Source organism: Phyllobates terribilis, unplaced genomic scaffold, assembly GCF_046119375.1.
Source record: "Phyllobates terribilis strain yellow unplaced genomic scaffold, ASM4611937v1 Scaffold_2817__1_contigs__length_104771, whole genome shotgun sequence".
Taxonomy (NCBI): Eukaryota; Metazoa; Chordata; class Amphibia; order Anura; family Dendrobatidae; genus Phyllobates; species Phyllobates terribilis.
The window spans coordinates 31,313-58,634 of NW_027365571.1; the positions used below are offsets into that span (position 1 = coordinate 31,313).

Here is a 27,322-nt window from a genome sequence, read left to right on the forward strand (position 1 = left end):
GTTCTCTTTTATAGTCTGCAGGCATTAAATGAAAGAAGTCAGTGTTCCAGCAGAAGGAGACAACGTTTCAGAAAAGGCATTGTAGCAAACCAAAAAAGAAATTTTAAGCGCAGCAGAGTAACCAGCGCACATACCTGTTAGCTCAGGTGAGTTTAAAAGGCTGCTGTTGATAACAAGGGCATTTGCTAAATAGATGGTGTGTGTGCAACAATATACTGAAAGGTCAATTATATTGTGCAGCTTATCTCACCACCTGTAGTTATTTAGGTGAAAGCTCCAAAATGCTTGCCTAATATGTCTGTTTATCCAAAAGGAAGTAAAAAGGGAGAGCTAGAAAGATAGCATTGCATCACATTACATGGCAATGCAATGCACAGTTGCTGAAGTTGAACCAAAATGAGCTTGTAATCTGGCTTCTGCAACTTTGAACATGAAAAATCCAATGAGGAGAAGAAAAGCAAAGCCAAAGAGTCCATCCCAAAATCCGACAAACAAGCAAAATGAACAAAAAACATTGAATTCAATTCTTTCTGATTTTAGAAACTGCATTAAAGAAGGGGTGCACCGGTCCTGGAGATACTGCAGTACCAGGTAAATGCGTGGAGTGGACAGAGCAAGCTCTTTTTCCATCTCCCTGTTCTAAAAATCCATTTAATATATGGTCCCCAGATAGGGGACGTATCAGATATTAAACTGATAAGAACAGATACTACACTTGATCTTAGCCAAAAGGCCGAGAAGCGATAACCAGAATTGGTTTCAAACTACGGAGCCACCCAAGGATCCTGAAAAGTCCATTTGTGGAGATAAGCTCCTGGACTCCCGTTAAGAAGACATATTGTCAACCTCTAGATCCCTTACATGCCTGCACTTTTCGGCTTGCTGCTGCTGCAATCCACGCGTTTTAGATCTGCATAACTCCACCTTTTTAAACACAGCACCTTCACCCCCTGCTGTTCCCACCCGCCTCAACACCGTTGGAAGGGAGGAGAACCAATTAAGGCGGGGGATGGGGTGGAACGAGCAGCTGTCTACCCTTAGCAGGAGGGCTCCTGATTACATACCTCTCCTGCTGCTGCTGCTTCTGGCTGTCCAGCAGCAGACTGAAGGTGGCTGCTGCTGTGCACAGGTATATAAAGGCTCAGAGCCTATTATGACACGCGCAGCCAGCGTTCCATTGCCACATTCCATCTACTGCAGGCAGGATACCTGGCTGGCTGAATGTCGCTGAGAAGCTCACAGAGACCGCCATAAGCAACAGTTTAACAGAATGCCACAGACTAATCAACCAAACTTTTTGGGTTGGGTTCTCTTTTATAGTCTGCAGGCATTAAATGAAAGAAGTCAGTGTTCCAGCAGAAGGAGACAACGTTTCAGAAAAGGCATTGTAGCAAACCAAAAAAGAAATTTTAAGCGCAGCAGAGTAACCAGCGCACATACCTGTTAGCTCAGGTGAGTTTAAAAGGCTGCTGTTGATAACAAGGGCATTTGCTAAATAGATGGTGTGTGTGCAACAATATACTGAAAGGTCAATTATATTGTGCAGCTTATCTCACCACCTGTAGTTATTTAGGTGAAAGCTCCAAAATGCTTGCCTAATATGTCTGTTTATCCAAAAGGAAGTAAAAAGGGAGAGCTAGAAAGATAGCATTGCATCACATTACATGGCAATGCAATGCACAGTTGCTGAAGTTGAACCAAAATGAGCTTGTAATCTGGCTTCTGCAACTTTGAACATGAAAAATCCAATGAGGAGAAGAAAAGCAAAGCCAAAGAGTCCATCCCAAAATCCGACAAACAAGCAAAATGAACAAAAAACATTGAATTCAATTCTTTCTGATTTTAGAAACTGCATTAAAGAAGGGGTGCACCGGTCCTGGCGATACTGCAATACCAGGTCAATGCGTGGAGTGGACAGAGCAAGCTCTTTTTCCATCTCCCTGTTCTAAAAATCCATTTAATATATGGTCCCCAGATAGGGGACGTATCAGATATTAAACTGATAAGAACAGATACTACACTTGATCTTAGCCAAAAGGCCGAGAAGCGATAACCAGAATTGGTTTCAAACTACGGAGCCACCCAAGGATCCTGAAAAGTCCATTTGTGGAGATGAGCTCCTGGACTCCCGTTAAGAAGACATGTTGTCAACCTCTAGATCCCTTACATGCCTGCACTTTTCGGCTTGCTGCTGCTGCAATCCACGCGTTTTAGATCTGCATAACTCCACCTCTTTAAACACAGCACCTTCACCCCCTGCTGTTCCCACCCGCCTCAACACCGTTGGAAGGGAGGAGAACCAATTAAGGCGGGGGGTGGGGTGGAACGAGCAGCTGTCTACCCTTAGCAGGAGGGCTCCTGATTACATACCTCTCCTGCTGCTGCTGCTGGCTGTCCAGCAGCAGACTGAAGGTGGCTGCTGCTGTGCACAGGTATATAAAGGCTCAGAGCCTATTATGACACGCGCAGCCAGCGTTCCATTGCCACATTCCATCTACTGCAGGCAGGATACCTGGCTGGCTGAATGTCGCTGAGAAGCTCACAGAGACCGCCATAAGCAACAGTTTAACAGAATGCCACAGACTAATCAACCAAACTTTTTGGGTTGGGTTCTCTTTTATAGTCTGCAGGCATTAAATGAAAGAAGTCAGTGTTCCAGCAGAAGGAGACAACGTTTCAGAAAAGGCATTGTAGCAAACCAAAAAAGAAATTTTAAGCGCAGCAGAGTAACCAGCGCACATACCTGTTAGCTCAGGTGAGTTTAAAAGGCTGCTGTTGATAACAAGGGCATTTGCTAAATAGATGGTGTGTGTGCAACAATATACTGAAAGGTCAATTATATTGTGCAGCTTATCTCACCACCTGTAGTTATTTAGGTGAAAGCTCCAAAATGCTTGCCTAATATGTCTGTTTATCCAAAAGGAAGTAAAAAGGGAGAGCTAGAAAGATAGCATTGCATCACATTACATGGCAATGCAATGCACAGTTGCTGAAGTTGAACCAAAATGAGCTTGTAATCTGGCTTCTGCAACTTTGAACATGAAAAATCCAATGAGGAGAAGAAAAGCAAAGCCAAAGAGTCCATCCCAAAATCCGACAAACAAGCAAAATGAACAAAAAACATTGAATTCAATTCTTTCTGATTTTAGAAACTGCATTAAAGAAGGGGTGCACCGGTCCTGGAGATACTGCAATACCAGGTCAATGCGTGGAGTGGACAGAGCAAGCTCTTTTTCCATCTCCCTGTTCTAAAAATCCATTTAATATATGGTCCCCAGATAGGGGACGTATCAGATATTAAACTGATAAGAACAGATACTACACTTGATCTTAGCCAAAAGGCCGAGAAGCGATAACCAGAATTGGTTTCAAACTACGGAGCCACCCAAGGATCCTGAAAAGTCCATTTGTGGAGATGAGCTCCTGGACTCCCGTTAAGAAGACATGTTGTCAACCTCTAGATCCCTTACATGCCTGCACTTTTCGGCTTGCTGCTGCTGCAATCCACGCGTTTTAGATCTGCATAACTCCACCTCTTTAAACACAGCACCTTCACCCCCTGCTGTTCCCACCCGCCTCAACACCGTTGGAAGGGAGGAGAACCAATTAAGGCGGGGGGTGGGGTGGAACGAGCAGCTGTCTACCCTTAGCAGGAGGGCTCCTGATTACATACCTCTCCTGCTGCTGCTGCTGCTGGCTGTCCAGCAGCAGACTGAAGGTGGCTGCTGCTGTGCACAGGTATATAAAGGCTCAGAGCCTATTATGACACGCGCAGCCAGCGTTCCATTGCCACATTCCATCTACTGCAGGCAGGATACCTGGCTGGCTGAATGTCGCTGAGAAGCTCACAGAGACCGCCATAAGCAACAGTTTAACAGAATGCCACAGACTAATCAACCAAACTTTTTGGGTTGGGTTCTCTTTTATAGTCTGCAGGCATTAAATGAAAGAAGTCAGTGTTCCAGCAGAAGGAGACAACGTTTCAGAAAAGGCATTGTAGCAAACCAAAAAAGAAATTTTAAGCGCAGCAGAGTAACCAGCGCACATACCTGTTAGCTCAGGTGAGTTTAAAAGGCTGCTGTTGATAACAAGGGCATTTGCTAAATAGATGGTGTGTGTGCAACAATATACTGAAAGGTCAATTATATTGTGCAGCTTATCTCACCACCTGTAGTTATTTAGGTGAAAGCTCCAAAATGCTTGCCTAATATGTCTGTTTATCCAAAAGGAAGTAAAAAGGGAGAGCTAGAAAGATAGCATTGCATCACATTACATGGCAATGCAATGCACAGTTGCTGAAGTTGAACCAAAATGAGCTTGTAATCTGGCTTCTGCAACTTTGAACATGAAAAATCCAATGAGGAGAAGAAAAGCAAAGCCAAAGAGTCCATCCCAAAATCCGACAAACAAGCAAAATGAACAAAAAACATTGAATTCAATTCTTTCTGATTTTAGAAACTGCATTAAAGAAGGGGTGCACCGGTCCTGGAGATACTGCAATACCAGGTCAATGCGTGGAGTGGACAGAGCAAGCTCTTTTTCCATCTCCCTGTTCTAAAAATCCATTTAATATATGGTCCCCAGATAGGGGACGTATCAGATATTAAACTGATAAGAACAGATACTACACTTGATCTTAGCCAAAAGGCCGAGAAGCGATAACCAGAATTGGTTTCAAACTACGGAGCCACCCAAGGATCCTGAAAAGTCCATTTGTGGAGATGAGCTCCTGGACTCCCGTTAAGAAGACATGTTGTCAACCTCTAGATCCCTTACATGCCTGCACTTTTCGGCTTGCTGCTGCTGCAATCCACGCGTTTTAGATCTGCATAACTCCACCTCTTTAAACACAGCACCTTCACCCCCTGCTGTTCCCACCCGCCTCAACACCGTTGGAAGGGAGGAGAACCAATTAAGGCGGGGGGTGGGGTGGAACGAGCAGCTGTCTACCCTTAGCAGGAGGGCTCCTGATTACATACCTCTCCTGCTGCTGCTGCTGCTGGCTGTCCAGCAGCAGACTGAAGGTGGCTGCTGCTGTGCACAGGTATATAAAGGCTCAGAGCCTATTATGACACGCGCAGCCAGCGTTCCATTGCCACATTCCATCTACTGCAGGCAGGATACCTGGCTGGCTGAATGTCGCTGAGAAGCTCACAGAGACCGCCATAAGCAACAGTTTAACAGAATGCCACAGACTAATCAACCAAACTTTTTGGGTTGGGTTCTCTTTTATAGTCTGCAGGCATTAAATGAAAGAAGTCAGTGTTCCAGCAGAAGGAGACAACGTTTCAGAAAAGGCATTGTAGCAAACCAAAAAAGAAATTTTAAGCGCAGCAGAGTAACCAGCGCACATACCTGTTAGCTCAGGTGAGTTTAAAAGGCTGCTGTTGATAACAAGGGCATTTGCTAAATAGATGGTGTGTGTGCAACAATATACTGAAAGGTCAATTATATTGTGCAGCTTATCTCACCACCTGTAGTTATTTAGGTGAAAGCTCCAAAATGCTTGCCTAATATGTCTGTTTATCCAAAAGGAAGTAAAAAGGGAGAGCTAGAAAGATAGCATTGCATCACATTACATGGCAATGCAATGCACAGTTGCTGAAGTTGAACCAAAATGAGCTTGTAATCTGGCTTCTGCAACTTTGAACATGAAAAATCCAATGAGGAGAAGAAAAGCAAAGCCAAAGAGTCCATCCCAAAATCCGACAAACAAGCAAAATGAACAAAAAACATTGAATTCAATTCTTTCTGATTTTAGAAACTGCATTAAAGAAGGGGTGCACCGGTCCTGGAGATACTGCAATACCAGGTCAGTGCGTGGAGTGGACAGAGCAAGCTCTTTTTCCATCTCCCTGTTCTAAAAATCCATTTAATATATGGTCCCCAGATAGGGGACGTATCAGATATTAAACTGATAAGAACAGATACTACACTTGATCTTAGCCAAAAGGCCGAGAAGCGATAACCAGAATTGGTTTCAAACTACAGAGCCACCCAAGGATCCTGAAAAGTCCATTTGTGGAGATGAGCTCCTGGACTCCCGTTAAGAAGACATGTTGTCAACCTCTAGATCCCTTACATGCCTGCACTTTTCGGCTTGCTGCTGCTGCAATCCACGCGTTTTAGATCTGCATAACTCCACCTCTTTAAACACAGCACCTTCACCCCCTGCTGTTCCCACCCGCCTCAACACCGTTGGAAGGGAGGAGAACCAATTAAGGCGGGGGGTGGGGTGGAACGAGCAGCTGTCTACCCTTAGCAGGAGGGCTCCTGATTACATACCTCTCCTGCTGCTGCTGCTGCTGGCTGTCCAGCAGCAGACTGAAGGTGGCTGCTGCTGTGCACAGGTATATAAAGGCTCAGAGCCTATTATGACACGCGCAGCCAGCGTTCCATTGCCACATTCCATCTACTGCAGGCAGGATACCTGGCTGGCTGAATGTCGCTGAGTAGCTCACAGAGACCGCCATAAGCAACAGTTTAACAGAATGCCACAGACTAATCAACCAAACTTTTTGGGTTGGGTTCTCTTTTATAGTCTGCAGGCATTAAATGAAAGAAGTCAGTGTTCCAGCAGAAGGAGACAACGTTTCAGAAAAGGCATTGTAGCAAACCAAAAAAGAAATTTTAAGCGCAGCAGAGTAACCAGCGCACATACCTGTTAGCTCAGGTGAGTTTAAAAGGCTGCTGTTGATAACAAGGGCATTTGCTAAATAGATGGTGTGTGTGCAACAATATACTGAAAGGTCAATTATATTGTGCAGCTTATCTCACCACCTGTAGTTATTTAGGTGAAAGCTCCAAAATGCTTGCCTAATATGTCTGTTTATCCAAAAGGAAGTAAAAAGGGAGAGCTAGAAAGATAGCATTGCATCACATTACATGGCAATGCAATGCACAGTTGCTGAAGTTGAACCAAAATGAGCTTGTAATCTGGCTTCTGCAACTTTGAACATGAAAAATCCAATGAGGAGAAGAAAAGCAAAGCCAAAGAGTCCATCCCAAAATCCGACAAACAAGCAAAATGAACAAAAAACATTGAATTCAATTCTTTCTGATTTTAGAAACTGCATTAAAGAAGGGGTGCACCGGTCCTGGAGATACTGCAATACCAGGTCAATGCGTGGAGTGGACAGAGCAAGCTCTTTTTCCATCTCCCTGTTCTAAAAATCCATTTAATATATGGTCCCCAGATAGGGGACGTATCAGATATTAAACTGATAAGAACAGATACTACACTTGATCTTAGCCAAAAGGCCGAGAAGCGATAACCAGAATTGGTTTCAAACTACGGAGCCACCCAAGGATCCTGAAAAGTCCATTTGTGGAGATGAGCTCCTGGACTCCCGTTAAGAAGACATGTTGTCAACCTCTAGATCCCTTACATGCCTGCACTTTTCGGCTTGTTGCTGCTGCAATCCACGCGTTTTAGATCTGCATAACTCCACCTCTTTAAACACAGCACCTTCACCCCCTGCTGTTCCCACCCGCCTCAACACCATTGGAAGGGAGGAGAACCAATTAAGGCGGGGGGTGGGGTGGAACGAGCAGCTGTCTACCCTTAGCAGGAGGGCTCCTGATTACATACCTCTCCTGCTGCTGCTGCTGCTGGCTGTCCAGCAGCAGACTGAAGGTGGCTGCTGCTGTGCACAGGTATATAAAGGCTCAGAGCCTATTATGACACGCGCAGCCAGCGTTCCATTGCCACATTCCATCTACTGCAGGCAGGATACCTGGCTGGCTGAATGTCGCTGAGAAGCTCACAGAGACCGCCATAAGCAACAGTTTAACAGAATGCCACAGACTAATCAACCAAACTTTTTGGGTTGGGTTCTCTTTTGTAGTCTGCAGGCATTAAATGAAAGAAGTCAGTGTTCCAGCAGAAGGAGACAACGTTTCAGAAAAGGCATTGTAGCAAACCAAAAAAGAAATTTTAAGCGCAGCAGAGTAACCAGCGCACATACCTGTTAGCTCAGGTGAGTTTAAAAGGCTGCTGTTGATAACAAGGGCATTTGCTAAATAGATGGTGTGTGTGCAACAATATACTGAAAGGTCAATTATATTGTGCAGCTTATCTCACCACCTGTAGTTATTTAAGTGAAAGCTCCAAAATGCTTGCCTAATATGTCTGTTTATCCAAAAGGAAGTAAAAAGGGAGAGCTAGAAAGATAGCATTGCATCACATTACATGGCAATGCAATGCACAGTTGCTGAAGTTGAACCAAAATGAGCTTGTAATCTGGCTTCTGCAACTTTGAACATGAAAAATCCAATGAGGAGAAGAAAAGCAAAGCCAAAGAGTCCATCCCAAAATCCGACAAACAAGCAAAATGAACAAAAAACATTGAATTCAATTCTTTCTGATTTTAGAAACTGCATTAAAGAAGGGGTGCACCGGTCCTGGAGATACTGCAATACCAGGTCAATGCGTGGAGTGGACAGAGCAAGCTCTTTTTCCATCTCCCTGTTCTAAAAATCCATTTAATATATGGTCCCCAGATAGGGGACGTATCAGATATTAAACTGATAAGAACAGATTTTTTTTTTTTTTTTGATTGAATATATCTTTTATTAGCACAAAAAATAAGTTAACAGACAGTGTACAGTGCCGCAGCCCAGTACACACAGAATTCTACATCATATTTACATAGCATGAGGATACGACGCACTAACTAGACACATCGCACCCCTATGCTACACAAAACACTCAATCTGAAAGAAAAAGCATGTCAATCAATACAGTACGACGAACCGTGATAAGGGATCGGGATTGGGAAAAAGGGGATGGGGAGGGGAAAATCACAGGCCCGAAGCTTTATTGAAAGACAAGACACATAAGGGGAGAGGGGGAGGAGGGGTTTAGTCCTCATCCTCGTCCTCCGGACCGTCCATGATGGAATAGTCTCTGAGCAGGCTGTGGATCAGCCTGCGGCAGTCCTGGATGGACATCCTCTCCTTCCTCAAGATGAGCCGGTTCCTGGCGACCCAAACGGCATCCTTGAAGCAGTTCATAAGGCGCCAAGCCTCCTGGATGGCTCCGACGGTATGAACCCCAGGGAATAGTCCATAAAGCACAGAATGGTGCGATAGGCTCGCCCTGGGGACAGAGTTCCTCAGGTCGTCCTCAAGTGCAGTCAATAGGCGCTGTGCAAATCCGCAGTCCCAAAAAGTGTGCAAAGATGTTTCCTCCACGAAGGGGCACCTTGGGCAGTACCGGGTCTTGCACATTTTCCGGGCATGCATGAATGACCGGACGGGCAGTCCGCCCTGAATCGCCATCCACGACAAGTCCTTGTGCCCGTTGGTCAGCCTGTCAGACGACACATTTGTCCACACAGTCTCCAGCGTGTCCTGGTGAAGTCCTGTGATGTTCTCCACGTCATCCTTGGCTCTGATTAGCTTGTGGATAGTTTTGGGCTTCCACAAGTCGGGCTTGAGTCCCTCCAGTTGATGCTCCCCCACAAATCGAACGACGTCTCCGTAGAACCATGGCGTCGTCCAGTTGTAGGGGAAGGAGCTGTCCCACTTGTCCCAGCCGAGTCGCCTCCAAAGAGGAAGCAGGAAGAAGTGAGACATGGACCTGCCCGCGGAGCCATTCTTGACTTGCAAAGTCCGGCGGACACAATCACACACAAAAGAGGATCGCAGGAGGGTGGGGATATCTGGAACGCCCTTCCCACCCTTGCGAGGCTCCTTGTACATGACGGCCCGCCTGACTCTGTCCATCTTGGATCCCCAGACAAAGTGAAACACTGTCTTGGTAATGGCCCTGCACACAGTGACGTGTGGGGGCCAGGCCTGCGCCGTGTACTGCAAGACGGGCAGGACCTCATTACGCAGGACGAGTGCCTTACCCTCACAAGTGAGGTGTCTGAGGCTCCAGAGTCCGATCCGTTGCTTCACCTTGGCCAAGCGTTCTTGCCAGGACTTGAGGGCCGCTCCTTCCTTCCCGAACCAGACTCCCAGCACCTTGAGGAAATCCGGTTGAATGTTGAAGGGGAAGGGGGCAGAGGAGGCCGGCTGCCAATCCCCGAAGAGCATGGCTTCCGACTTCCTGCTGTTGACTTTGGCCCCTGAAGCCCGGCCGAACCTCTCACACGTCTGGACGAGGGCGTCGACTGAACCACGATCAGCGCAGAAGACGGTGACGTCGTCCATGTAGAGCGAGCACTTGACCTCGTGTCGTCCCGGACCTGGTGCGGTGATCCCTCTGATCTCTCCATTCTGCCGGATAGCCTCTGCGAAGAGTTCTATAACACAAACAAAAAGAAGAGGTGATAGAGGGCAGCCTTGTCTGACCCCAGAGAGGACAGGGAAGGGGTCAGTCTTCCAGCCGTTCACCAACACCGAGCTGTGGATATCAAAATACATCAGACGGACATACGAACAAAACATGTTACCCAAACCTAACCGGTGCAGAGCTCGGCCCATGAACTCGTGGGAAACCCGGTTGAAGGCCTTCTCCTGATCCAAGGAGACCAGGGCCGCGTGTGCGCGGCGGACCTTGATGTACTCGACCGTGTCCCGCACGAGAGCGAGGCTGTCTGCGATGCGACGTCCAGGGATGCCGCAGGTCTGGTCCGGGTGGATGATCCGTCCGATGACCGTCTTAAGTCGTGTCGCCATCGTCTTGGCCAGGATCTTGTAGTCCACGTTGAGCAGAGTGATGGGACGCCAATTCCTCAGGTCGCACCTCTCTCCCTTCCGCTTGTACAGGATCGTGACCATTCCTTCCCTCAAAGATGGAGGCATTCTACCCTCCACCACCATCTCCTCGTACAGGTCCAACAGGTCCGGACAGATGAGGTCTCCCAGCGCTACATAGAGCTCCGCTGGAAGACCATCACTGCCCGGGGTCCTGCCGGTCCTAAAGGATTTAGCGGCAGAGAGCAATTCGCCCACCATCAGAGGTTTGTCCAAGGCTGCCGTGCCTGCAGGATCAAGATGGTTAGTGATACCTGACAGGAACTTATCAGCAGCGTCGGGGTCGGTAGTCTTGTGGGAGTAGAGTTCGCTGTAGAAGTCGCTGACGACCCTCATCACGTCCTCCTTCCCACGTCGCATGTTTCCGCTCTCGTCTCGCAGCTCGTTCAGGGGCGTGTGACCGGCATGAAGTTTCCTGAAAAAGAATGAGTTACATTTCTCACCCTTCTCCAGATTCTCCACTTTGGAACGGAAGACGATTCGCTTGGACTCCTCCTCAAAGTGCCTTTTCAGGCTCTTCTTGGTCTCCTCCAGCTCCTCCCTCACGTCCCAGCCGCAGTGAAGAAGGTCCTGCAGCGACCGCAGCTCGCGCTGCAGCCCTCTGAAGTCCCTCCTCTTCTCACACGCCTGTTGTCGACCCTTGGCCTGAAAGAAACAGCGAAACTCAAGTTTAACATATTCCCACCAATCAGAGACTGTTTGGAAGCTACCCTTGTAGGACTGCCACATTGCGTAGGCTGCTCTCAGCTCCTCCACGACTTCATCCTGAGCCAGCAGAGCACAATTCAGCTTCCAGGAGCCGGGGCCGGACGGAAAACCGTCGCCGAGGACACCTTGTAAGTGAATGGCTCTGTGGTCGGAGAAGAAGCAGGAGACCATCGAGTGCCTACTCTGCCTGACTGCCCGAGAGGTGAACACAAAGTCAATCCTGGAGCGGAGTGAGCCATCGGGTCGGCTCCACGAATAGTTCGTGGAGCCTCTCCCCATGGAGCCCACCACGTCCTGAAGAGAGGCCTCGGTTACCATCTCGATGAGCAGCTTGGACGTGATGTCCAACTTGGCAGATGTGCCAGAACTACGACCATCCTCCTCGATGGGGCAGTTGAAATCCCCGGCCATCACTAAGGTCCTGGTGGTGGCAAGCTGAAGCCGCAGGGTCTGGAAAAGCTCCAAACGCTCATTCTTCAGTGGGGACGCATACACGTTGATGAACCTGACAGGTTCTCCCGCCCAGTTGCCATCTACAACAAGAGCCCTGCCGCAGATGAGCTCCTGGACGGACTCAAGCGTGAATGCGCCCCCCCTGATCAGAATTGCGACCCCCGCAGACTTGCAGTCACCCCCACCGGACCAGTAGGATGGACCGTGGGACCACTCCCTGGCCAGATGTTTGAAGGACCTAGAGGAGGGAAGGGAACATTCCTGCAACATATAAACATCACACAACTGGGAAGTAAGGAAGGCATAAATAGTCTGACGTCTGAACTTGTCCTTGATGCTCCTGACATTAATGGAAAATAAGTTAATATTAGCCATCATGTAGGGAAAAAAGAAAAAGTTAGCGCAGGCAATACACCTTAGTTACCACTCCGGTCGGGTGGTCCCTCGTCGGTGTTGACTGCTGGTGATGGGATCACCAGCAGGCCCTCTTCCTCCATCTGGTCAAGCAGCGCGGCCTCGATCTCGGCGACCACCAGTTCCTCCTCTTCTGGCTCGGCCACCAGGGTCTCAACCATGTGCTCCATCTCTTCTGGCTCAGGGAGGGTATCCTCCTTTTCGCCTACGAAATCCAGAATCTTCTTTTTGGAGGATTCAGTAGCAGGGCTGTCCTCCACCTTCCTCTTTCCCCGGGTTGGAACTGGGGAGACAAGAAGGGGAAAATCCTCCTCGGAATAGATAGCGGCGGGTGGAGGAAAGGTTAATTCCACCGCTACCATGGTCTGGGGAGGGAGAGTGGCTGCCGGGGCAGGGGAAAGGACACCTGCTGAGGAGTAGGGGAAGGAGGAAGAGGAAGTGGAATCCTCAGCAGGGGTGGCCGGGGTGGGGGGGGATTGGACGGGGGTGGCAGGGGGAGGGATCGAGAGAGGGGTGACAGAACTCTTACCCTCCTTTGACTTTTTCTTCTGCTTCGGAGCTGCTGGGACCGTCGCTGGGGCTTTGGCCACCGACTCCTTGACCGCTTTGGCTTTGGTCGTCTCGGCCTTGGCCGCTGGGGCCTTGGTCGTCGCGTCCTTGAACTTCACAGGCCTGGTCATCGGGTCCTTGTCCTCCGTAGCTGGGGTCGTCGCAACCACCGATGCCCAGGATCTCTCACGCTTGGGGCAATCCTTGTACAGATGAGCCGCCAGCCCACACAGGTTGCAGGACGTCTTCTTCGGGCAGTCCTTCGAGCTGTGTCCCGTCACTCGACAAATCCTGCAGGCATCCTCCTTGCAGTCCTTCATCTCGTGGCCGTTCTTGCCGCATCTCCTGCAGTTCCGCGGCATGTCCGGGTAATAGATGAGGCCGTAGGAGTTGCCCAGGGAGAATGTCGGGGGCAGGTGCCGAAGTCCGTCTGAGTACGCCAGGTCCCTGTGAAGTCTAACGGTCACCGACCACTTACCTGTCCAGAAGCCGAGTCCATTCAGGATGTGAGAAGGTTCCTTCACAACCAAACAGAAGCGTCTCAGGAAGGTACAGATGTCTTGGCCTGGGGTGTGCGGGTTGCGCATGGAGACCGTGATCCTCCTTTCGTCCCTCTGGATAGGGCAGCTACCTGTAAAGGCAGAGAAAGAATTATCTGGTCCTTTTGCGCTTACCATTTCCCAGAACCTCCTGCAGGTGTTCACAGTGGCGAAGGTGACGAAGAAGATCCCCGTCAAGAAGGTCTGGATGCTGAGGGTGTCCGACCTGGAGAAGCCTCGATCCAGCAGCATCTTCTGGCAGAACACGTCCGAGGACATGTCCGGCACCCTCCCATCCACTTCCTTCAGCTTCAGGGCCACCGTCTGCCGCATCCATGGCTCCAGGGCTGGAGCTTCGTGGCGGGGCTTCTGGGGTCCCTTCTGCTGGCCAGTCGTGGAGGCAGAGTCCTTGGGGTCAGAATCGGCTCCTGGCTGGGCCCTCCTGGCTGTCCCCTGCTCCAGGCTCTTCTTTTCGGCCTTCCTCGCAGCGCTTGCCATGGCTTTCCTCCTGCAGTTACTTCTTGGAGCTGGATCTGGAACTTTTCCCGGAATGGGTGGAGCTATGCAGATTCTTCTCCCGTCGTGTTCTGGACAAATTCCCCGAAAGGTCTTTGTCTCGATGATTTTCTTCCTCGAAGATTCCACAGGACAGCCCGATTCTTCTCCGAGTCTTCGTCTTCTTCTGGATTCTTTAGAGCTTCTTCCTCCCACCGATATCCGCCTTCCTTCTCCGATGTCAGCTGGGCTCCGAAGCTCTTCTCCTTCCGAGTTCGATCGCTCTCGTCAAGTGGAGATCATAGCTCTTGTGTTCTTATAAGAACAGATACTACACTTGATCTTAGCCAAAAGGCCGAGAAGCGATAACCAGAATTGGTTTCAAACTACGGAGCCACCCAAGGATCCTGAAAAGTCCATTTGTGGAGATGAGCTCCTGGACTCCCGTTAAGAAGACATGTTGTCAACCTCTAGATCCCTTACATGCCTGCACTTTTCGGCTTGCTGCTGCTGCAATCCACGCGTTTTAGATCTGCATAACTCCACCTCTTTAAACACAGCACCTTCACCCCCTGCTGTTCCCACCCGCCTCAACACCGTTGGAAGGGAGGAGAACCAATTAAGGCGGGGGGTGGGGTGGAACGAGCAGCTGTCTACCCTTAGCAGGAGGGCTCCTGATTACATACCTCTCCTGCTGCTGCTGCTGCTGGCTGTCCAGCAGCAGACTGAAGGTGGCTGCTGCTGTGCACAGGTATATAAAGGCTCAGAGCCTATTATGACACGCGCAGCCAGCGTTCCATTGCCACATTCCATCTACTGCAGGCAGGATACCTGGCTGGCTGAATGTCGCTGAGAAGCTCACAGAGACCGCCATAAGCAACAGTTTAACAGAATGCCACAGACTAATCAACCAAACTTTTTGGGTTGGGTTCTCTTTTATAGTCTGCAGGCCTTAAATGAAAGAAGTCAGTGTTCCAGCAGAAGGAGACAACGTTTCAGAAAAGGCATTGTAGCAAACCAAAAAAGAAATTTTAAGCGCAGCAGAGTAACCAGCGCACATACCTGTTAGCTCAGGTGAGTTTAAAAGGCTGCTGTTGATAACAAGGGCATTTGCTAAATAGATGGTGTGTGTGCAACAATATACTGAAAGGTCAATTATATTGTGCAGCTTATCTCACCACCTGTAGTTATTTAGGTGAAAGCTCCAAAATGCTTGCCTAATATGTCTGTTTATCCAAAAGGAAGTAAAAAGGGAGAGCTAGAAAGATAGCATTGCATCACATTACATGGCAATGCAATGCACAGTTGCTGAAGTTGAACCAAAATGAGCTTGTAATCTGGCTTCTGCAACTTTGAACATGAAAAATCCAATGAGGAGAAGAAAAGCAAAGCCAAAGAGTCCATCCCAAAATCCGACAAACAAGCAAAATGAACAAAAAACATTGAATTCAATTCTTTCTGATTTTAGAAACTGCATTAAAGAAGGGGTGCACCGGTCCTGGAGATACTGCAATACCAGGTCAATGCGTGGAGTGGACAGAGCAAGCTCTTTTTCCATCTCCCTGTTCTAAAAATCCATTTAATATATGGTCCCCAGATAGGGGACGTATCAGATATTAAACTGATAAGAACAGATACTACACTTGATCTTAGCCAAAAGGCCGAGAAGCGATAACCAGAATTGGTTTCAAACTACGGAGCCACCCAAGGATCCTGAAAAGTCCATTTGTGGAGATGAGCTCCTGGACTCCCGTTAAGAAGACATGTTGTCAACCTCTAGATCCCTTACATGCCTGCACTTTTCGGCTTGCTGCTGCTGCAATCCACGCGTTTTAGATCTGCATAACTCCACCTCTTTAAACACAGCACCTTCACCCCCTGCTGTTCCCACCCGCCTCAACACCGTTGGAAGGGAGGAGAACCAATTAAGGCGGGGGGTGGGGTGGAACGAGCAGCTGTCTACCCTTAGCAGGAGGGCTCCTGATTACATACCTCTCCTGCTGCTGCTGCTGCTGGCTGTCCAGCAGCAGACTGAAGGTGGCTGCTGCTGTGCACAGGTATATAAAGGCTCAGAGCCTATTATGACACGCGCAGCCAGCGTTCCATTGCCACATTCCATCTACTGCAGGCAGGATACCTGGCTGGCTGAATGTCGCTGAGAAGCTCACAGAGACCGCCATAAGCAACAGTTTAACAGAATGCCACAGACTAATCAACCAAACTTTTTGGGTTGGGTTCTCTTTTATAGTCTGCAGGCATTAAATGAAAGAAGTCAGTGTTCCAGCAGAAGGAGACAACGTTTCAGAAAAGGCATTGTAGCAAACCAAAAAAGAAATTTTAAGCGCAGCAGAGTAACCAGCGCACATACCTGTTAGCTCAGGTGAGTTTAAAAGGCTGCTGTTGATAACAAGGGCATTTGCTAAATAGATGGTGTGTGTGCAACAATATACTGAAAGGTCAATTATATTGTGCAGCTTATCTCACCACCTGTAGTTATTTAGGTGAAAGCTCCAAAATGCTTGCCTAATATGTCTGTTTATCCAAAAGGAAGTAAAAAGGGAGAGCTAGAAAGATAGCATTGCATCACATTACATGGCAATGCAATGCACAGTTGCTGAAGTTGAACCAAAATGAGCTTGTAATCTGGCTTCTGCAACTTTGAACATGAAAAATCCAATGAGGAGAAGAAAAGCAAAGCCAAAGAGTCCATCCCAAAATCCGACAAACAAGCAAAATGAACAAAAAACATTGAATTCAATTCTTTCTGATTTTAGAAACTGCATTAAAGAAGGGGTGCACCGGTCCTGGAGATACTGCAATACCAGGTCAATGCGTGGAGTGGACAGAGCAAGCTCTTTTTCCATCTCCCTGTTCTAAAAATCCATTTAATATATGGTCCCCAGATAGGGGACGTATCAGATATTAAACTGATAAGAACAGATACTACACTTGATCTTAGCCAAAAGGCCGAGAAGCGATAACCAGAATTGGTTTCAAACTACGGAGCCACCCAAGGATCCTGAAAAGTCCATTTGTGGAGATGAGCTCCTGGACTCCCGTTAAGAAGACATGTTGTCAACCTCTAGATCCCTTACATGCCTGCACTTTTCGGCTTGCTGCTGCTGCAATCCACGCGTTTTAGATCTGCATAACTCCACCTCTTTAAACACAGCACCTTCACCCCCTGCTGTTCCCACCCGCCTCAACACCGTTGGAAGGGAGGAGAACCAATTAAGGCGGGGGGTGGGGTGGAACGAGCAGCTGTCTACCCTTAGCAGGAGGGCTCCTGATTACATACCTCTCCTGCTGCTGCTGCTGCTGGCTGTCCAGCAGCAGACTGAAGGTGGCTGCTGCTGTGCACAGGTATATAAAGGCTCAGAGCCTATTATGACACGCGCAGCCAGCGTTCCATTGCCACATTCCATCTACTGCAGGCAGGATACCTGGGTGGCTGAATGTCGCTGAGAAGCTCACAGAGACCGCCATAAGCAACAGTTTAACAGAATGCCACAGACTAATCAACCAAACTTTTTGGGTTGGGTTCTCTTTTATAGTCTGCAGGCATTAAATGAAAGAAGTCAGTGTTCCAGCAGAAGGAGACAACGTTTCAGAAAAGGCATTGTAGCAAACCAAAAAAGAAATTTTAAGCGCAGCAGAGTAACCAGCGCACATACCTGTTAGCTCAGGTGAGTTTAAAAGGCTGCTGTTGATAACAAGGGCATTTGCTAAATAGATGGTGTGTGTGCAACAATATACTGAAAGGTCAATTATATTGTGCAGCTTATCTCACCACCTGTAGTTATTTAGGTGAAAGCTCCAAAATGCTTGCCTAATATGTCTGTTTATCCAAAAGGAAGTAAAAAGGGAGAGCTAGAAAGATAGCATTGCATCACATTACATGGCAATGCAATGCACAGTTGCTGAAGTTGAACCAAAATGAGCTTGTAATCTGGCTTCTGAAACTTTGAACATGAAAAATCCAATGAGGAGAAGAAAAGCAAAGCCAAAGAGTCCATCCCAAAATCCGACAAACAAGCAAAATGAACAAAAAACATTGAATTCAATTCTTTCTGATTTTAGAAACTGCATTAAAGAAGGGGTGCACCGGTCCTGGAGATACTGCAATACCAGGTCAATGCGTGGAGTGGACAGAGCAAGCTCTTTTTCCATCTCCCTGTTCTAAAAATCCATTTAATATATGGTCCCCAGATAGGGGACGTATCAGATATTAAACTGATAAGAACAGATACTACACTTGATCTTAGCCAAAAGGCCGAGAAGCGATAACCAGAATTGGTTTCAAACTACGGAGCCACCCAAGGATCCTGAAAAGTCCATTTGTGGAGATGAGCTCCTGGACTCCCGTTAAGAAGACATGTTGTCAACCTCTAGATCCCTTACATGCCTGCACTTTTCGGCTTGCTGCTGCTGCAATCCACGCGTTTTAGATCTGCATAACTCCACCTCTTTAAACACAGCACCTTCACCCCCTGCTGTTCCCACCCGCCTCAACACCGTTGGAAGGGAGGAGAACCAATTAAGGCGGGGGGTGGGGTGGAACGAGCAGCTGTCTACCCTTAGCAGGAGGGCTCCTGATTACATACCTCTCCTGCTGCTGCTGCTGCTGGCTGTCCAGCAGCAGACTGAAGGTGGCTGCTGCTGTGCACAGGTATATAAAGGCTCAGAGCCTATTATGACACGCGCAGCCAGCGTTCCATTGCCACATTCCATCTACTGCAGGCAGGATACCTGGCTGGCTGAATGTCGCTGAGAAGCTCACAGAGACCGCCATAAGCAACAGTTTAACAGAATGCCACAGACTAATCAACCAAACTTTTTGGGTTGGGTTCTCTTTTATAGTCTGCAGGCCTTAAATGAAAGAAGTCAGTGTTCCAGCAGAAGGAGACAACGTTTCAGAAAAGGCATTGTAGCAAACCAAAAAAGAAATTTTAAGCGCAGCAGAGTAACCAGCGCACATACCTGTTAGCTCAGGTGAGTTTAAAAGGCTGCTGTTGATAACAAGGGCATTTGCTAAATAGATGGTGTGTGTGCAACAATATACTGAAAGGTCAATTATATTGTGCAGCTTATCTCACCACCTGTAGTTATTTAGGTGAAAGCTCCAAAATGCTTGCCTAATATGTCTGTTTATCCAAAAGGAAGTAAAAAGGGAGAGCTAGAAAGATAGCATTGCATCACATTACATGGCAATGCAATGCACAGTTGCTGAAGTTGAACCAAAATGAGCTTGTAATCTGGCTTCTGCAACTTTGAACATGAAAAATCCAATGAGGAGAAGAAAAGCAAAGTCAAAGAGTCCATCCCAAAATCCGACAAACAAGCAAAATGAACAAAAAACATTGAATTCAATTCTTTCTGATTTTAGAAACTGCATTAAAGAAGGGGTGCACCGGTCCTGGAGATACTGCAATACCAGGTCAATGCGTGGAATGGACAGAGCAAGCTCTTTTTCCATCTCCCTGTTCTAAAAATCCATTTAATATATGGTCCCCAGATAGGGGACGTATCAGATATTAAACTGATAAGAACAGATACTACACTTGATCTTAGCCAAAAGGCCGAGAAGCGATAACCAGAATTGGTTTCAAACTACGGAGCCACCCAAGGATCCTGAAAAGTCCATTTGTGGAGATGAGCTCCTGGACTCCCGTTAAGAAGACATGTTGTCAACCTCTAGATCCCTTACATGCCTGCACTTTTCGGCTTGCTGCTGCTGCAATCCACGCGTTTTAGATCTGCATAACTCCACCTCTTTAAACACAGCACCTTCACCCCCTGCTGTTCCCACCCGCCTCAACACCGTTGGAAGGGAGGAGAACCAATTAAGGCGGGGGGTGGGGTGGAACGAGCAGCTGTCTACCCTTAGCAGGAGGGCTCCTGATTACATACCTCTCCTGCTGCTGCTGCTGCTGGCTGTCCAGCAGCAGACTGAAGGTGGCTGCTGCTGTGCACAGGTATATAAAGGCTCAGAGCCTATTATGACACGCGCAGCCAGCGTTCCATTGCCACATTCCATCTACTGCAGGCAGGATACCTGGCTGGCTGAATGTCGCTGAGAAGCTCACAGAGACCGCCATAAGCAACAGTTTAACAGAATGCCACAGACTAATCAACCAAACTTTTTGGGTTGGGTTCTCTTTTATAGTCTGCAGGCATTAAATGAAAGAAGTCAGTGTTCCAGCAGAAGGAGACAACGTTTCAGAAAAGGCATTGTAGCAAACCAAAAAAGAAATTTTAAGCGCAGCAGAGTAACCAGCGCACATACCTGTTAGCTCAGGTGAGTTTAAAAGGCTGCTGTTGATAACAAGGGCATTTGCTAAATAGATGGTGTGTGTGCAACAATATACTGAAAGGTCAATTATATTGTGCAGCTTATCTCACCACCTGTAGTTATTTAGGTGAAAGCTCCAAAATGCTTGCCTAATATGTCTGTTTATCCAAAAGGAAGTAAAAAGGGAGAGCTAGAAAGATAGCATTGCATCACATTACATGGCAATGCAATGCACAGTTGCTGAAGTTGAACCAAAATGAGCTTGTAATCTGGCTTCTGCAACTTTGAACATGAAAAATCCAATGAGGAGAAGAAAAGCAAAGCCAAAGAGTCCATCCCAAAATCCGACAAACAAGCAAAATGAACAAAAAACATTGAATTCAATTCTTTCTGATTTTAGAAACTGCATTAAAGAAGGGGTGCACCGGTCCTGGAGATACTGCAATACCAGGTCAATGCGTGGAGTGGACAGAGCAAGCTCTTTTTCCATCTCCCTGTTCTAAAAATCCATTTAATATATGGTCCCCAGATAGGGGACGTATCAGATATTAAACTGATAAGAACAGATACTACACTTGATCTTAGCCAAAAGGCCGAGAAGCGATAACCAGAATTGGTTTCAAACTACGGAGCCACCCAAGGATCCTGAAAAGTCCATTTGTGGAGATGAGCTCCTGGACTCCCGTTAAGAAGACATGTTGTCAACCTCTAGATCCCTTACATGCCTGCACTTTTCGGCTTGCTGCTGCTGCAATCCACGCGTTTTAGATCTGCATAACTCCACCTCTTTAAACACAGCACCTTCACCCCCTGCTGTTCCCACCCGCCTCAACACCGTTGGAAGGGAGGAGAACCAATTAAGGCGGGGGGTGGGGTGGAACGAGCAGCTGTCTACCCTTAGCAGGAGGGCTCCTGATTACATACCTCTCCTGCTGCTGCTGCTGCTGGCTGTCCAGCAGCAGACTGAAGGTGGCTGCTGCTGTGCACAGGTATATAAAGGCTCAGAGCCTATTATGACACGCGCAGCCAGCGTTCCATTGCCACATTCCATCTACTGCAGGCAGGATACCTGGCTGGCTGAATGTCGCTGAGAAGCTCACAGAGACCGCCATAAGCAACAGTTTAACAGAATGCCACAGACTAATCAACCAAACTTTTTGGGTTGGGTTCTCTTTTATAGTCTGCAGGCCTTAAATGAAAGAAGTCAGTGTTCCAGCAGAAGGAGACAACGTTTCAGAAAAGGCATTGTAGCAAACCAAAAAAGAAATTTTAAGCGCAGCAGAGTAACCAGCGCACATACCTGTTAGCTCAGGTGAGTTTAAAAGGCTGCTGTTGATAACAAGGGCATTTGCTAAATAGATGGTGTGTGTGCAACAATATACTGAAAGGTCAATTATATTGTGCAGCTTATCTCACCACCTGTAGTTATTTAGGTGAAAGCTCCAAAATGCTTGCCTAATATGTCTGTTTATCCAAAAGGAAGTAAAAAGGGAGAGCTAGAAAGATAGCATTGCATCACATTACATGGCAATGCAATGCACAGTTGCTGAAGTTGAACCAAAATGAGCTTGTAATCTGGCTTCTGCAACTTTGAACATGAAAAATCCAATGAGGAGAAGAAAAGCAAAGCCAAAGAGTCCATCCCAAAATCCGACAAACAAGCAAAATGAACAAAAAACATTGAATTCAATTCTTTCTGATTTTAGAAACTGCATTAAAGAAGGGGTGCACCGGTCCTGGAGATACTGCAATACCAGGTCAATGCGTGGAGTGGACAGAGCAAGCTCTTTTTCCATCTCCCTGTTCTAAAAATCCATTTAATATATGGTCCCCAGATAGGGGACATATCAGATATTAAACTGATAAGAACAGATTTTTTTTTTTTTTTTTTTTTGAAAGCCCGAATTCGTGTACAAAACCCGAGTGCGCTTAAAAAAGTGACAAGTGCCACAAAAAAAGTGCACTAGGATGCTGGTCTTCTTGAAACCCTCTCCAAAAGGAGAAGGGTCCCCCAAACCATTCCCCGTCCCTCCGAGCCAAAAGGCCACAGCGAGGAACAGGGACAAAAAGCCTCCTCCAGCCGAAGCCAGAGGCGACCCAATCTTACCCCCAGCACCTGCCCGAGTTCTCACCCGAGCAAGGCACTGGGAGCCAAAGACTGTGCTCCCCTCCCGGAAGAGGGGAGCCAACAACGCTCTCCTCCCAAAAGAGGAGAGCCAGGGGGGTTCAGGGGGGAGCGGAACCTGATGGCCACACACTCCCCCCCTAGACCTGCCAAGAGAGGAACCCGTAAGGGAACCGCATCCCGACAAAATCCTAGTAGGACGTGACACACGTGAATAAGTGGACACACAGTGACAAAGAAATTAAATAAATAGTGAAGGTTTCACAGTATAATACTGCCCGGACCTTCGACCGGGAATTGAAAAATTCCCCATCCTAAGGCCAGAAGGCCCGGAATAAGGGTGTGTGCGAAGAAAGAAAATTTGAAGTGCTTGTGCAAATGTGCCATAAACTCAAGTGGGGTTCCCAATCCCAGTGAGTTAAGGCACCCCAGGGTCACCACTCCTGGGGCACTTCACACTTCGGGCTTTCGATCTTCCCCGGCCCAATGGCGTCGATCCTGGGGGGCCATGCTTTCCACCAGATGACTATATTAGCCACCTGGCGTACTAACAAGCGCCTAAACCCCAGTGTGCATAATGTATCAATCTACTAGGGCGGCCAACATCCAAAACCGCCTTTTCGAAAGATACTACACTTGATCTTAGCCAAAAGGCCGAGAAGCGATAACCAGAATTGGTTTCAAACTACGGAGCCACCCAAGGATCCTGAAAAGTCCATTTGTGGAGATGAGCTCCTGGACTCCCGTTAAGAAGACATGTTGTCAACCTCTAGATCCCTTACATGCCTGCACTTTTCGGCTTGCTGCTGCAGCAATCCACGCGTTTTAGATCTGCATAACTCCACCTCTTTAAACACAGCACCTTCACCCCCTGCTGTTCCCACCCGCCTCAACACCGTTGGAAGGGAGGAGAACCAATTAAGGCGGGGGGTGGGGTGGAACGAGCAGCTGTCTACCCTTAGCAGGAGGGCTCCTGATTACATACCTCTCCTGCTGCTGCTGCTGCTGGCTGTCCAGCAGCAGACTGAAGGTGGCTGCTGCTGTGCACAGGTATATAAAGGCTCAGAGCCTATTATGACACGCGCAGCCAGCGTTCCATTGCCACATTCCATCTACTGCAGGCAGGATACCTGGCTGGCTGAATGTCGCTGAGAAGCTCACAGAGACCGCCATAAGCAACAGTTTAACAGAATGCCACAGACTAATCAACCAAACTTTTTGGGTTGGGTTCTCTTTTATAGTCTGCAGGCATTAAATGAAAGAAGTCAGTGTTCCAGCAGAAGGAGACAACGTTTCAGAAAAGGCATTGTAGCAAACCAAAAAAGAAATTTTAAGCGCAGCAGAGTAACCAGCGCACATACCTGTTAGCTCAGGTGAGTTTAAAAGGCTGCTGTTGATAACAAGGGCATTTGCTAAATAGATGGTGTGTGTGCAACAATATACTGAAAGGTCAATTATATTGTGCAGCTTATCTCACCACCTGTAGTTATTTAGGTGAAAGCTCCAAAATGCTTGCCTAATATGTCTGTTTATCCAAAAGGAAGTAAAAAGGGAGAGCTAGAAAGATAGCATTGCATCACATTACATGGCAATGCAATGCACAGTTGCTGAAGTTGAACCAAAATGAGCTTGTAATCTGGCTTCTGCAACTTTGAACATGAAAAATCCAATGAGGAGAAGAAAAGCAAAGCCAAAGAGTCCATCCCAAAATCCGACAAACAAGCAAAATGAACAAAAAACATTGAATTCAATTCTTTCTGATTTTAGAAACTGCATTAAAGAAGGGGTGCACCGGTCCTGGAGATACTGCAATACCAGGTCAATGCGTGGAGTGGACAGAGCAAGCTCTTTTTCCATCTCCCTGTTCTAAAAATCCATTTAATATATGGTCCCCAGATAGGGGACGTATCAGATATTAAACTGATAAGAACAGATACTACACTTGATCTTAGCCAAAAGGCCGAGAAGCGATAACCAGAATTGGTTTCAAACTACGGAGCCACCCAAGGATCCTGAAAAGTCCATTTGTGGAGATGAGCTCCTGGACTCCCGTTAAGAAGACATGTTGTCAACCTCTAGATCCCTTACATGCCTGCACTTTTCGGCTTGCTGCTGCTGCAATCCACGCGTTTTAGATCTGCATAACTCCACCTCTTTAAACACAGCACCTTCACCCCCTGCTGTTCCCACCCGCCTCAACACCGTTGGAAGGGAGGAGAACCAATTAAGGCGGGGGGTGGGGTGGAACGAGCAGCTGTCTACCCTTAGCAGGAGGGCTCCTGATTACATACCTCTCCTGCTGCTGCTGCTGCTGGCTGTCCAGCAGCAGACTGAAGGTGGCTGCTGCTGTGCACAGGTATATAAAGGCTCAGAGCCTATTATGACACGCGCAGCCAGCGTTCCATTGCCACATTCCATCTACTGCAGGCAGGATACCTGGCTGGCTGAATGTCGCTGAGAAGCTCACAGAGACCGCCATAAGCAACAGTTTAACAGAATGCCACAGACTAATCAACCAAACTTTTTGGGTTGGGTTCTCTTTTATAGTCTGCAGGCATTAAATGAAAGAAGTCAGTGTTCCAGCAGAAGGAGACAACGTTTCAGAAAAGGCATTGTAGCAAACCAAAAAAGAAATTTTAAGCGCAGCAGAGTAACCAGCGCACATACCTGTTAGCTCAGGTGAGTTTAAAAGGCTGCTGTTGATAACAAGGGCATTTGCTAAATAGATGGTGTGTGTGCAACAATATACTGAAAGGTCAATTATATTGTGCAGCTTATCTCACCACCTGTAGTTATTTAGGTGAAAGCTCCAAAATGCTTGCCTAATATGTCTGTTTATCCAAAAGGAAGTAAAAAGGGAGAGCTAGAAAGATAGCATTGCATCACATTACATGGCAATGCAATGCACAGTTGCTGAAGTTGAACCAAAATGAGCTTGTAATCTGGCTTCTGAAACTTTGAACATGAAAAATCCAATGAGGAGAAGAAAAGCAAAGCCAAAGAGTCCATCCCAAAATCCGACAAACAAGCAAAATGAACAAAAAACATTGAATTCAATTCTTTCTGATTTTAGAAACTGCATTAAAGAAGGGGTGCACCGGTCCTGGAGATACTGCAATACCAGGTCAATGCGTGGAGTGGACAGAGCAAGCTCTTTTTCCATCTCCCTGTTCTAAAAATCCATTTAATATATGGTCCCCAGATAGGGGACGTATCAGATATTAAACTGATAAGAACAGATACTACACTTGATCTTAGCCAAAAGGCCGAGAAGCGATAACCAGAATTGGTTTCAAACTACGGAGCCACCCAAGGATCCTGAAAAGTCCATTTGTGGAGATGAGCTCCTGGACTCCCGTTAAGAAGACATGTTGTCAACCTCTAGATCCCTTACATGCCTGCACTTTTCGGCTTGCTGCTGCTGCAATCCACGCGTTTTAGATCTGCATAACTCCACCTCTTTAAACACAGCACCTTCACCCCCTGCTGTTCCCACCCGCCTCAACACCGTTGGAAGGGAGGAGAACCAATTAAGGCGGGGGGTGGGGTGGAACGAGCAGCTGTCTACCCTTAGCAGGAGGGCTCCTGATTACATACCTCTCCTGCTGCTGCTGCTGCTGGCTGTCCAGCAGCAGACTGAAGGTGGCTGCTGCTGTGCACAGGTATATAAAGGCTCAGAGCCTATTATGACACGCGCAGCCAGCGTTCCATTGCCACATTCCATCTACTGCAGGCAGGATACCTGGCTGGCTGAATGTCGCTGAGAAGCTCACAGAGACCGCCATAAGCAACAGTTTAACAGAATGCCACAGACTAATCAACCAAACTTTTTGGGTTGGGTTCTCTTTTATAGTCTGCAGGCATTAAATGAAAGAAGTCAGTGTTCCAGCAGAAGGAGACAACGTTTCAGAAAAGGCATTGTAGCAAACCAAAAAAGAAATTTTAAGCGCAGCAGAGTAACCAGCGCACATACCTGTTAGCTCAGGTGAGTTTAAAAGGCTGCTGTTGATAACAAGGGCATTTGCTAAATAGATGGTGTGTGTGCAACAATATACTGAAAGGTCAATTATATTGTGCAGCTTATCTCACCACCTGTAGTTATTTAGGTGAAAGCTCCAAAATGCTTGCCTAATATGTCTGTTTATCCAAAAGGAAGTAAAAAGGGAGAGCTAGAAAGATAGCATTGCATCACATTACATGGCAATGCAATGCACAGTTGCTGAAGTTGAACCAAAATGAGCTTGTAATCTGGCTTCTGAAACTTTGAACATGAAAAATCCAATGAGGAGAAGAAAAGCAAAGCCAAAGAGTCCATCCCAAAATCCGACAAACAAGCAAAATGAACAAAAAACATTGAATTCAATTCTTTCTGATTTTAGAAACTGCATTAAAGAAGGGGTGCACCGGTCCTGGAGATACTGCAATACCAGGTCAATGCGTGGAGTGGACAGAGCAAGCTCTTTTTCCATCTCCCTGTTCTAAAAATCCATTTAATATATGGTCCCCAGATAGGGGACGTATCAGATATTAAACTGATAAGAACAGATACTACACTTGATCTTAGCCAAAAGGCCGAGAAGCGATAACCAGAATTGGTTTCAAACTACGGAGCCACCCAAGGATCCTGAAAAGTCCATTTGTGGAGATGAGCTCCTGGACTCCCGTTAAGAAGACATGTTGTCAACCTCTAGATCCCTTACATGCCTGCACTTTTCGGCTTGCTGCTGCTGCAATCCACGCGTTTTAGATCTGCATAACTCCACCTCTTTAAACACAGCACCTTCACCCCCTGCTGTTCCCACCCGCCTCAACACCGTTGGAAGGGAGGAGAACCAATTAAGGCGGGGGGTGGGGTGGAACGAGCAGCTGTCTACCCTTAGCAGGAGGGCTCCTGATTACATACCTCTCCTGCTGCTGCTGCTGCTGGCTGTCCAGCAGCAGACTGAAGGTGGCTGCTGCTGTGCACAGGTATATAAAGGCTCAGAGCCTATTATGACACGCGCAGCCAGCGTTCCATTGCCACATTCCATCTACTGCAGG

The 27,322-nt window shown here is 47.4% G+C and overlaps 15 non-coding genes and 3 pseudogenes across 15 annotated transcripts; all 18 read right to left on the reverse strand.

Annotated features, from left to right (window-relative positions):
- Nucleotides 1-554: 554 nt before the first annotated feature.
- Nucleotides 555-745, reverse strand: LOC141247133 (U2 spliceosomal RNA). Its single transcript, XR_012310632.1, has one exon. It is a non-coding gene; the product is annotated as a U2 spliceosomal RNA (small nuclear RNA).
- Nucleotides 746-1,860: 1,115 nt separating this feature from the next.
- On the reverse strand, nucleotides 1,861-2,051 carry LOC141247118 (U2 spliceosomal RNA). The gene has a single exon (XR_012310618.1). It is a non-coding gene; the product is annotated as a U2 spliceosomal RNA (small nuclear RNA).
- Nucleotides 2,052-3,163: 1,112 nt separating this feature from the next.
- Nucleotides 3,164-3,354, reverse strand: LOC141247154 (U2 spliceosomal RNA). Its single transcript, XR_012310645.1, has one exon. It is a non-coding gene; the product is annotated as a U2 spliceosomal RNA (small nuclear RNA).
- A 1,115-nt stretch (nucleotides 3,355-4,469) lies between these two features.
- LOC141247156 (U2 spliceosomal RNA) lies at nucleotides 4,470-4,660 on the reverse strand. Its single transcript, XR_012310647.1, has one exon. It is a non-coding gene; the product is annotated as a U2 spliceosomal RNA (small nuclear RNA).
- A 1,115-nt stretch (nucleotides 4,661-5,775) lies between these two features.
- LOC141247121 (U2 spliceosomal RNA) lies at nucleotides 5,776-5,966 on the reverse strand. The gene has a single exon (XR_012310621.1). It is a non-coding gene; the product is annotated as a U2 spliceosomal RNA (small nuclear RNA).
- Nucleotides 5,967-7,081: 1,115 nt separating this feature from the next.
- LOC141247157 (U2 spliceosomal RNA) lies at nucleotides 7,082-7,272 on the reverse strand. Its single transcript, XR_012310648.1, has one exon. It is a non-coding gene; the product is annotated as a U2 spliceosomal RNA (small nuclear RNA).
- A 1,115-nt stretch (nucleotides 7,273-8,387) lies between these two features.
- Nucleotides 8,388-8,590, reverse strand: LOC141247138 (U2 spliceosomal RNA; annotated as a pseudogene).
- A 5,548-nt stretch (nucleotides 8,591-14,138) lies between these two features.
- LOC141247143 (U2 spliceosomal RNA) lies at nucleotides 14,139-14,232 on the reverse strand (annotated as a pseudogene).
- A 1,115-nt stretch (nucleotides 14,233-15,347) lies between these two features.
- LOC141247159 (U2 spliceosomal RNA) lies at nucleotides 15,348-15,538 on the reverse strand. The gene has a single exon (XR_012310649.1). It is a non-coding gene; the product is annotated as a U2 spliceosomal RNA (small nuclear RNA).
- A 1,115-nt stretch (nucleotides 15,539-16,653) lies between these two features.
- On the reverse strand, nucleotides 16,654-16,844 carry LOC141247160 (U2 spliceosomal RNA). Its single transcript, XR_012310650.1, has one exon. It is a non-coding gene; the product is annotated as a U2 spliceosomal RNA (small nuclear RNA).
- Nucleotides 16,845-17,959: 1,115 nt separating this feature from the next.
- LOC141247161 (U2 spliceosomal RNA) lies at nucleotides 17,960-18,150 on the reverse strand. The gene has a single exon (XR_012310651.1). It is a non-coding gene; the product is annotated as a U2 spliceosomal RNA (small nuclear RNA).
- A 1,115-nt stretch (nucleotides 18,151-19,265) lies between these two features.
- On the reverse strand, nucleotides 19,266-19,456 carry LOC141247123 (U2 spliceosomal RNA). The gene has a single exon (XR_012310623.1). It is a non-coding gene; the product is annotated as a U2 spliceosomal RNA (small nuclear RNA).
- A 1,115-nt stretch (nucleotides 19,457-20,571) lies between these two features.
- LOC141247162 (U2 spliceosomal RNA) lies at nucleotides 20,572-20,762 on the reverse strand. The gene has a single exon (XR_012310652.1). It is a non-coding gene; the product is annotated as a U2 spliceosomal RNA (small nuclear RNA).
- A 1,115-nt stretch (nucleotides 20,763-21,877) lies between these two features.
- Nucleotides 21,878-22,062, reverse strand: LOC141247139 (U2 spliceosomal RNA). Its single transcript, XR_012310637.1, has one exon. It is a non-coding gene; the product is annotated as a U2 spliceosomal RNA (small nuclear RNA).
- Nucleotides 22,063-22,856: 794 nt separating this feature from the next.
- On the reverse strand, nucleotides 22,857-22,948 carry LOC141247146 (U2 spliceosomal RNA; annotated as a pseudogene).
- A 1,115-nt stretch (nucleotides 22,949-24,063) lies between these two features.
- Nucleotides 24,064-24,254, reverse strand: LOC141247163 (U2 spliceosomal RNA). Its single transcript, XR_012310653.1, has one exon. It is a non-coding gene; the product is annotated as a U2 spliceosomal RNA (small nuclear RNA).
- Nucleotides 24,255-25,369: 1,115 nt separating this feature from the next.
- LOC141247164 (U2 spliceosomal RNA) lies at nucleotides 25,370-25,560 on the reverse strand. The gene has a single exon (XR_012310654.1). It is a non-coding gene; the product is annotated as a U2 spliceosomal RNA (small nuclear RNA).
- Nucleotides 25,561-26,675: 1,115 nt separating this feature from the next.
- On the reverse strand, nucleotides 26,676-26,866 carry LOC141247165 (U2 spliceosomal RNA). Its single transcript, XR_012310655.1, has one exon. It is a non-coding gene; the product is annotated as a U2 spliceosomal RNA (small nuclear RNA).
- Between the last annotated feature and the right edge of the window lie 456 nt (nucleotides 26,867-27,322).